Source organism: Felis catus, chromosome A2 (assembly GCF_018350175.1).
Source record: "Felis catus isolate Fca126 chromosome A2, F.catus_Fca126_mat1.0, whole genome shotgun sequence".
Classification (NCBI taxonomy): domain Eukaryota; kingdom Metazoa; phylum Chordata; class Mammalia; order Carnivora; family Felidae; genus Felis; species Felis catus.
In genome coordinates, this window is record NC_058369.1 from 46,025,576 (window position 1) to 46,036,393 (window position 10,818).

Below are 10,818 nucleotides of genomic sequence, written 5' to 3' on the forward strand. Positions count from 1 at the left end.
ATGGAAGATTAAGAAATTCTGTAAAGAAAAGACAAGAGCAGTCATGAATTTCCTAAGCCTGAGGAACATGTTCAAGGAGAGTAATAACAGACGACAAAAGAGATGCAGATTTGGGAGGCATCAGCATTCTGCAGGTAAGATCAGTGAGGGAGAATGTGCTAAGAAAGAAGAGAATACAACTCAGAAAAAAAGCTCTCAGGGATAATCAGTAAATGACTAAATTAACTATTATACAACTCTGTAGAAATGATGCAAGTCCTGAAACTATAATTAGGAAAAATGCTTTATAATATTCTGTTGAATACCTCATGTCCTCACCTTTCTTACGAAAGTAGAAGGTTGGGACAAGAAGCAAGGGAGGCTATCCCGCTGATTTTTTTTTTCCAGTTTACTGCAGCACTTTATTTTCCTCAAACAATGACATGTTGCTGAGAGCCTAATGTTCTCACATGACAGGAGAAAACCAAAAAATGTTGTCATCTCTTAAACAATTGAGAATTGTGTACAAAACCTTAGTATATTAAAAGGATGAATAAATTTACAGGTGTAAATGTAAACTGTTTTCCAACACAAGGCAGTTAGTAACAACCCACAGTGTTCTGGTAGGAAAACACTGGATAAGAAAGGAAAGTGGGTCCTAAACCTCAGACCTTCCTAATCCTGTCAGACCAGAAAGACAAAGAAATTTCAACTGGTTCAAAAATCTTGCCAGCCTCTAGATAATCCTGAAATAGGCAGCTCTCACACATTAATACCCAACTCAGATCAAGAACGTTATGGGGGTGCCTGGATGGTTCAGTCGGTTGAGTGTCTGACTTCAGCTCAGGTCATGATCTCACAGCTTGTGAGGTCAAGCCCCACATCAGGCTCTGTGCTGACAGCTCGGAGCCTGGAAACTGCTTCAGATTCTGTGTCTCCCTCTCTCTCTGCCCCTCCCCTGCTCACATTCTGTCTCTCTCTCTCTCTCTCTCTCTCTCAAAAAATAAACAGTAAAAAAAAAATTTTTTTTAAAAAGAACCTTATGGAGGATGCTCATCAAACCAATGGATTTCTCTTTCATAAACATGTTCTCCCCTCAGCCATGAAATGACTAAGCCACATTCTATAAAAGAGGCTTAAATCAAGGTTATGTACAAGGTATTAAACATATACCAAGAGAAAATTTAATTTGAATACAAAGTCAAAATCAGCAACAATCTTCCATCCAGGGCTGACATCAGATACAAGCTTCAAGGACAAATTTATTTTCAAAGGCGTATTCCAGTTTATGAGGCTAGCATGAAGTGTACACATTTGCCAGGGTAAATTTATACTTAGGAATTAACTCATGCAGCAAATGCTACATAACTGCTTGCAAGGCATTTAGAAGCATCTGCAATGGGAAGTGGAGGGGCCCAACTCTTCATACTCCTGTTTGCTGATTCACATCTGCTTAAAGGTGAACAGCAAGGCCAGGATGGAGCCCCTGATCCACACAAAGTATTTGCATTCAGGAGAAGCAATGACTTTGATCTTCATAATGCTGGGTTCCAGGGTAGTGCTCCTTTTCTGCATTCTGTCCAAGACGCCTGGGTACATGGTGGTCCCACCATTCAGCACTGTGTTAGAGTACAGGTCCATCCAGATGTCAGAGTCACACTTCATGATGAAGTTGAAGGTGATCTCATGGATACCAAAGTACTCCATACCCAGAAAGGATAGCTGGGAAAATCCCACAGGGCAGTGGTACCACTTCTTGCCCATGGTGATCAGCTGACTATCAGCCAGCTCATAGCTCTTTTCCAAGGAGGAGGAGGACACCACAGTGGCCATTTCCTGCTCAAAGTAAAGGTTGACCTAGCAGAGCTTGTCGGTTATGTCACACACAATTTCCCACTCAACTGTGGTGGTGAAACTGTAACCACTCTCTGTGAATATCTTCAAGAGGTAGTCCATCAGGTCCTGGCCAGCCAGGTCCAGGCACAGGATGGCACAGGGCAGGGAGTACCCCACAAAGATGGGCATAGTGTGGGTTACCCTGTCCCCAGAGTCCATGACAATACCAGTGGTGGAAGTGTTGTAGTGCTCCTTGGGGGCCATGTGCAGTTCATTGTAGAAGGTGCGGTACCAGATCTTCTCCATACCCTCCTTGTTGGTGATGATGCCAGGCTCAATAGGGTACTTGAGGATAGGATGCCTTGCTTGCTCTGGGCCCTGTTGCCCACATAGAAGTCCTTTTGGCTAATGCCCACCATGACAACACCTTGGAGGCAGGGGGTTTCTGACAATGGATGGGAATATGGCGGGGGGACAAGGGACATCATTCCCAGCAAAGCCCACCTTGCATATACCAGAGTTATCATCAGTGATGAGTGCAGGGATCTCCTCTTCCAGGGTGATAGGTGGAGGTGGCAGCAGTGGGCATGAAAATGAGTGGTGGGAGGACAAGAAGCATGGGTGGACTGCAGTGAGCGAGACCCTCAATTTTCTTAATGTGTAAGCATCTCAGATCTTTTCCAGTTGACATTGCTAGAGACTAATGTGCCATCTCCCTCCCTTCTTTTAACTAAATGCTGCCCTGAATTACTGCATCCTTCCCCTAGTACCACCATGCCAATTTTTTTTTAACACAAATTCACTGGAACTTCTTAAATGTACCAGTCTTCAGGAAAAATGCATGATAAAGAAATATATTAAATGACACAAAGAGCATATGATCATCCAAATTCAAAAGTGGGTCAAATGGTTGTTTCTATAATTAAAAAGTGGCATCTTAAAAGAAAGGGAGCATGAACCATATGGATTACAAGACTCTTAAGAGCCACCCCAAACAAATGCAATATATGGATTTTACCTGAGACCTGATTTAAACAAGCCAACTGTAAAAGTGTTTTAGACTTACAGAAAAGTTGCCATAGTGCAAATAATTGCTTCCCCTAGATTTCCCAAATGTTAACAATTCATTATATTTACTTTAGCATTTTCTCTCTATATATCCACATTCACTGTTTGAAAGTAAGTTGCAAATAAATGCTCCTTTACCCCTAAGTTTCATTGTGTATTATCTAAAGACAAGGACATTCTCTTACAGAATCACAGTACAATTATCAAAATCTGGAAATTAACACTAATTAACATTTACCATAGGCTTTATTAAAATTGTCCCATTTGTCCCACTATATCTTTTATTAAAAAAGAAAATACATTTTTTTCTTAATCCAGAATCCAATCCAGAACTACATGTTGTAGTATCTCTGTAGTTTTCTTTAATCTAGAATAATATTTCAGTCTTTGTTATCCATGACTTTGACTTTTGAAGAATAAAGGCCAGTTATTTCGTAGACTATCCCTCAACTTTAGTTTGATTACTTTTTATTTATTATAGTCACGTTACCACCATGCCTATTAATCTTTGAGGTGGCTTTCATGACAGTGGTGAAGTACTGAGAAGGAAAGCCAAACACATCGCTAACCCAAGGTGTATACTACATTAAGATACCAAAATATAGTTTGAAATGTACAAAGGAAACTACTGGTAAAACTATATAGCAAACAAAATTAGTGGGGGTGGAGGATGATAAATATGAGCTGAATTCCTCATCTTTCTTAGCACAGCAACAAGAGAAACCTCCCAAAGCTGAAAAATCAAGGGTTAGATATAAGCATCTTACAATTACCAGAATAACTAACAAGAGAAATGAGAAATGAGAAATGGCCAAAGATGATTCTTTTCTAATAAATGGACCTGTAGAAATAGAAGGCTGGGGTGGAGGGGCTTTTTTTATTAGATAGACTCTGTCTTCTAGAGTACTTTTAGGTTCACAGTAAAACTGAGTAGAAAGTTACAAAGAGTTCCATATATGCCCTGCCTCCACTTAATGAACACACAGCGTCCCTGTACCACAGTGATACATTTATAACAACAGATGAACCAACACTGACATACCATTATCACCTAAAGTCCAGAGTTTAAATAAGACTCACTCTTGGTGTTTTAAATTCTATGGGTTTGGACAGACATATAATGGTATGTATCCACCACTATAATATCATACGGAATAGTTTCTTCACTGCCCTGAAAATTCTCTATGCTCTGCCTATTCATCCCTCCCCCCATTCCCATCTTATGGCAACCACTGATCTTTTTACTATCTCCATAGTTTCACCTTTTCTAGAATGTCATGTAGTTGGAATAATCCAGTATGTAATCTTTCAGATTGGCTTCTTTCACTCATTTAAGCATTCAAAGTTCCTATGTTTCTTTTCATAGCTTGACAGCTCATTTACTTTTAGTAATGAATAAGATTCCATTGTCTGGATATACCACAACTTAATTATCAATTCACCTACTGAAAGTGAATTCACATACTTTTGGTTCCAAGTTTTGGCTATTATAAATAAAACTACTATAAATATCCGTGTGCAGAGTTTTGTGTGCATAAGTTTTCAACTCTTCTGGAGAAGTACCAAGGAGCACAACTGCTGGATCATATAGTAAGAGTATGTCTAGTTTTGTAAGAATATGACAAACTGTCTTCCAAAGTGGCTCTACCATTTTGTATTCCCACCAGCAAAGAAAGAGAGTCCCTGTTGTTCCACATCCTCACCAGGATTTGGTATTGTCAGTGTTTTGGATTTTTGCCATGCTAATGGTGGTATCTTACAATACAATTGTATTGCCATGCTAATGGTGGTATCTTTACAATTCCCTAATGACATATTATGTCACATATCTTTTCATATGCTTATCTGCCAACTATAGATCTTCTTTGGTAAGGTGTCTGTTCAGATATTTTGCCCATTTTTCAAACAGATTCTTCATTCTCTTATTGCTGAGTTTCAAAAGTTCTCTGAATATTTTGAATTTAACAGTCCTTTATCATAAATGTCCTTTGCAAATATCTCCTCCCAGTCTGTGGCTTGTCTTCTCATTCTCTGGACAGTGACTTTGTAAAGCAAAAATGTTTTAATTTTAACACAGTCAAAATTATCACTTATTTCTTTAATAGACTGTACCTTTCATGTTGCATTTATAAAGTCATTGCCAAACCTGAGATCATCTAGATTTTCTCTTATGTCATCTCCCAGAAGTTTCATAGTTTTGCATTTATATGTAGGTCTATGGCCCATTTTGAGTTCATTTTTATGAAGGTTAAAAAAAAAGGCTTTTAATTTTTATTTTGAACTCTTTGGTACTATTTTATTATTGTTCCCAATTTTATGTTTTAATTTTAGAAAAAGTGATGATTTTTTTCATTATTGCCCATGAACCTGATGATTCAACTTCTAAGCAATTTCCTAAGAAGATAATCGGAGGTTTGGGGAAAGAAGTTCATCCAACACCATTTATGATAATGAGATATTAGAAACAACCTAAGTATTATAAAATTTCAAGGATGGTTATATAATTATATTCAAATAATAGAATGTTATAAATCTATTTAAAATAGTCTTTTTAAATAATTTTTACTTTCCTGAAAGGGATTATACTAAATGTTATCATTAGAATAAGAAATATGGATTATGTTTATTCTTTATACTGTTTTATATGATGTGTGTTAGTTTTGTAATCAGAAAAGAATAAGATGTTCATAAAGCCCCCTCAAAATGAGATTTACAGTGACAAATTTTTCAGCACCCTGGACCAAAATAAAGATACAATGTTCTTTCCCACTGTTATCATGTGATAGATTTTTTTTATTTTTTTTTTATTTTTTTTTTTTTAAAGATATTGGGTCTCTTTCCACGTCATTCCTCCTTCCCTTTCTCCTTTCTTTGAATTTTTTTTTTCAACGTTTTTTATTTTATTTTTGGGACAGAGAGAGACAGAGCATGAACGGGGGAGGGGCAGAGAGAGAGGGAGACACAGAATCGGAAACAGGCTCCAGGCTCTGAGCCATCAGCCCAGAGCCTGACGCGGGGCTCAAACTCACAGACCGCGAGATCGTGACCTGGCCGAAGTCGGACGCTTAACCGACTGCGCCACCAGGCGCCCCATCATGTGATAGATTTAAGTATCCAAAACACACATAAAAGTCCAATGCAGAAGTCAGTGGAAAGTAATTAATAGAATTTGGTTTATTAGGGAGATAATTCCAATGATTAGAAGGGGGCTTGGGAGATAGGAAGGATAAAATGACAGAATTATAGTCAGGAACCAGAAAGGGATCTTCAGGTATCTCTGTGAAACATGGTATCTCAACAGAGAACAAAAGATCTTCAACTTCGGAAACCTGTGATATAAACTACATCCAGCCTATCCTGATATCTATCATTTACCTTTATTGTGGACAAGGGGCTACCAAATGAAATTCACTGATTCCTTGTTTCCAAACAATATGTCCACTTAGAGAAGAAAAAAGCTTGGCACTGGTAGACTAGGTTATGGATTGAAGTCTAAGGCCCAAGTTTAAGTCCCAGCTTAACTGCTTATTTAGGGCATGATGTGGGTAGGTCACATAACCAATATGGGACAGTTATCTCATTTGTTAACTATACCAGCTCTGCCTCTATAGTAGAGCTATCGTGATGACCAAATTGGGATCATATGAATGAGAGCTAAGAAATGTTAAACAAACAATTAATAATAAAATAATTCTCACCCTATCAATAATTGTTTGCCCTCCAATACTAATTCAGAAGATAAGAAATTAAATCCATGGTTGAAAGAGAAATTGACATATTGATCTGGCTGCTGCTCCATGTGTAGTGTAACTAAATCTGGATCCAAAAGGCAGGTCGACAGAGAACATTCTTTGGCTAAAGTTTATGTGTAGCTGTGCTTCCAAGATGGGCTACCAAACAAGTTCTCAAATGTACCACTAGCCATTCATATTGTTTTGCTTGATCTGGATCATTTATTTATTCATTGAAGGCAGATTATGTGGCAGGCACTGGAAACAAACAATAAGGAACACAAATCAGACAAAGCCCTGCCCACTTGGAGCTCATACCAGGATGGAGAAACAAATACTAGTCACAGAATCACATATGAACGTATCATGAAAATTGTGATGACAATAAAAAGAAAGAATATTTAGTTGGAGGGGCTAAACAGAGACATCATTCCTGAGTTGAGATTTGAGATGACCCAGTGGGGACACAAGAGCCAAAGGATCAAGTAGAGGAATCAGAGTTACTAAAGTTCCTGTGGCCCAAAACAGTGATATTCAAGAAACCAAAAAGGGGACAGTATGTCCAGAGCAAAGAGAGTGAAAATGAATGAAGTGTAAGATCAGAGTAAACAGGTAGGCTGTGTTAAGGATTTCTGCCATTATTCTGAGAACAATGGGAGCCACTGAAAGCTACTAAGTAGAGAAGTGACAAAATCCATTTTGCGTTTTGAAAGACTGCTCTGACCATAATGTCCCAGGATGCCAGGTCACTCTGTATGAGATTCACATACAAGTTTGTTTTACACACAGAGTTAGGTACAGGGTCCTACAGTTGAAATTTTTCTATTCAAGTTCTAATTTCAAAGACCTCTGTATTTCCTTGACCCTATTTCTACAAGACAATATTGATAAGCACACACAAGAGATTCTTGATGATTCCTAACTTGATCAATATGGCCTAGGAGGAATTAATAAAATGTAATGAGTTTTTAGCCCCACGTTTCTCATCCTTTTCCAACATGGTATACCAGGTTTTGGTTAACGAAAAGAAAGAAACAGATTAAAAGAAGCAAAGGGGCCCAAGTCTGAAAAAACTGGAAAATTCTAGCAAGCAATGTGAATTTAAACATCAACAAGTAGAATGGAGTTCTTATCCATAGTGTTAAGATATACTAATATGTTAATCAACAGTGATATAGCAAAAGTAACTGGATTCTAATAACAGCACAAGTAGTAATACACTGAAGTTAAGAGATGATCAACATGTTTGTGGACATCCTTATAATAACTTCAGTCTCACTCGTGTCCGTTCGGAAATGTTTTCTTGAACTAAAGAGAAAGGAGCTACTATAGGCTGGGACATTACACACACCCTTCATCTGTTCTGAAAACTCACTGTCCTCTTGTTACTAATATATAATTGGAAATTGAAACTATTTAAAAAATTATTGTACCACATGCTGTCAATAACTTAATTTTTTCTTATTTTCTCACATAGGCATAAATATTTAGTAATAAATCAAGTACAGATTAAGAAAGCATAAGTGGTACATGCACATTTACCTAGGGCAAATGTGAAGAGGCTGCCAAGAACAAATAATGGCACAACAATTACAATTTCTAGGTCAAAAACCATGTGGTAGTACAAGTGAACTTTGTAGTAATGCTAGTCACACAGATAACATAGTTAAAATCTTGAAATTATAAACCTTATAATCATCACAATAAAATAAAACATTTTATGTTTATTCTTGATGATATATGCTTATTTCATTACCTTGTAGAGCATAACTCCTCTACTAAAGTGAAGATAAAAATCAGATTAGTCATGTTAACTGATTTTCTTATGTAAATTATAATTTTGAGATTATAAAATCGGTAAACTGTATTACTGACATGCCAGAAAAATATCTTACTGAACACCATGTGAAATGAATACAAATTGGTGGTACTATTTGCTTATATACTATGGATTTTATCGAACTCTGGGGGTGTACTTGTAGAACAGTAATATACACGGGAATAACACTCATCTTGTGCATTCTATCAGTAAAAGTCTGATGTCCAGGGGCCATGGCAAGACAAAGTAAAGTGGGCAGCCCAGATTAGAGAGACAGGAGATCAGCACAGGTGGGAAGGAGAAAGTTGGCATCAAAGAGCCACAGGGTCTGGCTTTTACCACAGTGTGGACATCATTAGCATAAAGTGAGGGTACAGGGAGCAAGAAGCAAGAACTTCAGTTAGAACAGAGGGAGCACAGAAGTAGTGACACAGACACTGAGACTGACAAGAAACAGAATTCAGGCTCAAAGACGCTAATAATACAAGTCAGAGACCAAACCTTGAGAGCACAGAGTGCAGGACTTCAGCAGGAGCTGGAAGACATAGATCGAAAAAACTGACAGGAGGAACAGAGGGGTGATGACACTGACTGCAACCTTGATTGGCTAAGGGCAGGAGGACAAAGGTGTATACTGGTAGCCATGGAGGGGCATATACTTCTCGTGACTGGAAGGTTTAAACTTCTAAGGAAATCTGACCTAGAAACTCAAGAAAACCCAGGGGAAACCTACAATGAACAGAATATCAATTGGGAAAGATTCATTGTGTGACATGCTTCAGATGGAGGGATGAGGAACCAACACTGGGTTCAAATCCTGGCTTTCTTAACTGCAGCTCAAATTTAGGTCAGTTCTTCAATTTCTGTGTGCTTCAGTTTCCTTTCCTAAACAAGATAAGTAGGGCTAATAATTCCCATTTTTCAAGGCTGTTAAGGAGATTAGAGAACACAAGTGAAAGATAATGGATCTTGGCAAAATAAATACTCATTTCTGTACCTTCTCCCCTACATCTACCAATACCTATTACCTTTCATCAACTGGGCAGTAGTGCTGACTTCTGTTCCACATGAACTTTACAAAGCTACAGTGGCCTTTTCTACATGCATTTGTTACTTCCTCCCTTGATTTTTTTGTGTTTCTTTCTATACATGTTGTCATGATTAAACAATATTCTTAGTCTTAGAAATAAGTGACTTTGCTTGAAATAATCTGTTCATTAGCTGAACAGTGTGTTATCCATGGAATAATGGAAAAAATTCACTGGTTTGCAATTCTTTTTGCCAAGGTAGCTTCAATGCTCAAAGTAGCTAATTGGCTCTAGGAGTCTTTTCTACCAAAATCACACCTCTCATTCAAATGACAGGCAAAAGAAGTAGCTGGATCATAATAATGTAAAATCCCTGCTGCTTCTAAACAAACTTAATTAAACTGCTCCATTTTTGTATAAAGAGCTTCAAATGCAGATAAGCATAACTCACTGAAAATGCCAATTTAATGACAGCATTGTCTAAACTGGTCCTGTTGGGAGCAGAACATTTCAGAGAAACATATAGAAAATAAAGGGATTAAAAAGAAGAAGAAGAAGAAAGAAAAGTTAACTGCAAAGTTGTTTAGGTAGCTATCCTCTCTTATGTTTTAATAGTAAATACATCCCTTTCCCCATATATATCATGCTGAAACATCAAATCCAAAATCAGCTCTGTAAACTCCATGACCTCAATCAATTTTTGCCATAAACCTGATAAGTTAGCTAGCAATCATGGCAAATAAAAAACTACAAAGTGGGGCACCTGGGTGGCTCAGTCGGTTAAGCGGCTGACTTCGGCTCAGGTCATGATCTCGCGGTCCGTGGGTTCGGGCCCCACGTCAGGCTCTGTGCTGACCGCTCAGAGCCTGGATCCTATTTCAGATTCTGTGTCTCCCTCTCTCTGACCCTCCCCGTTCATGCTCTGTCTCTCTCTGTCTCAAAAATAAATAAACGTTAATAAAAAAAAAAGTTTTTAAAAAAAACTACAAAGCATTACAATAACATAAATCCTGTATTTGCATTATAATTCTTGATTGATTCAGTCATTCATTCAATTTAACAAATAGTTATTGCGTGTCTACCACACATTTGTGGCATGTAACAAATTATGATTTTGCCCCTCAAATTAAAAGATAAAACAGGAGCACATGGGTGGCTCGGTCAGTTGAGCGTCCAACTTCAGCTTAGGTCACGATCTCATGGTTTGTGGGCTCCAGCCCCACGTTGGGCTCTGTGCTGACAGCTCACAGTCTGGAGCCTGCTTCAGATTCTGTGTCTCCCTCTCTCTCTGCCTTCCCCCCACTTGCACTCTGTCTCTCAAAAATAAATAAACATTTAAAAAGATCTTTTAAAAAAG

The 10,818-nt window shown here is 38.0% G+C and overlaps 1 pseudogene; it reads right to left on the bottom strand.

The window, feature by feature from the left end:
* Positions 1–895: 895 nt before the first annotated feature.
* On the bottom strand, positions 896–5,002 carry LOC102902158 (annotated as a pseudogene).
* Positions 5,003–10,818: the final 5,816 nt, after the last annotated feature.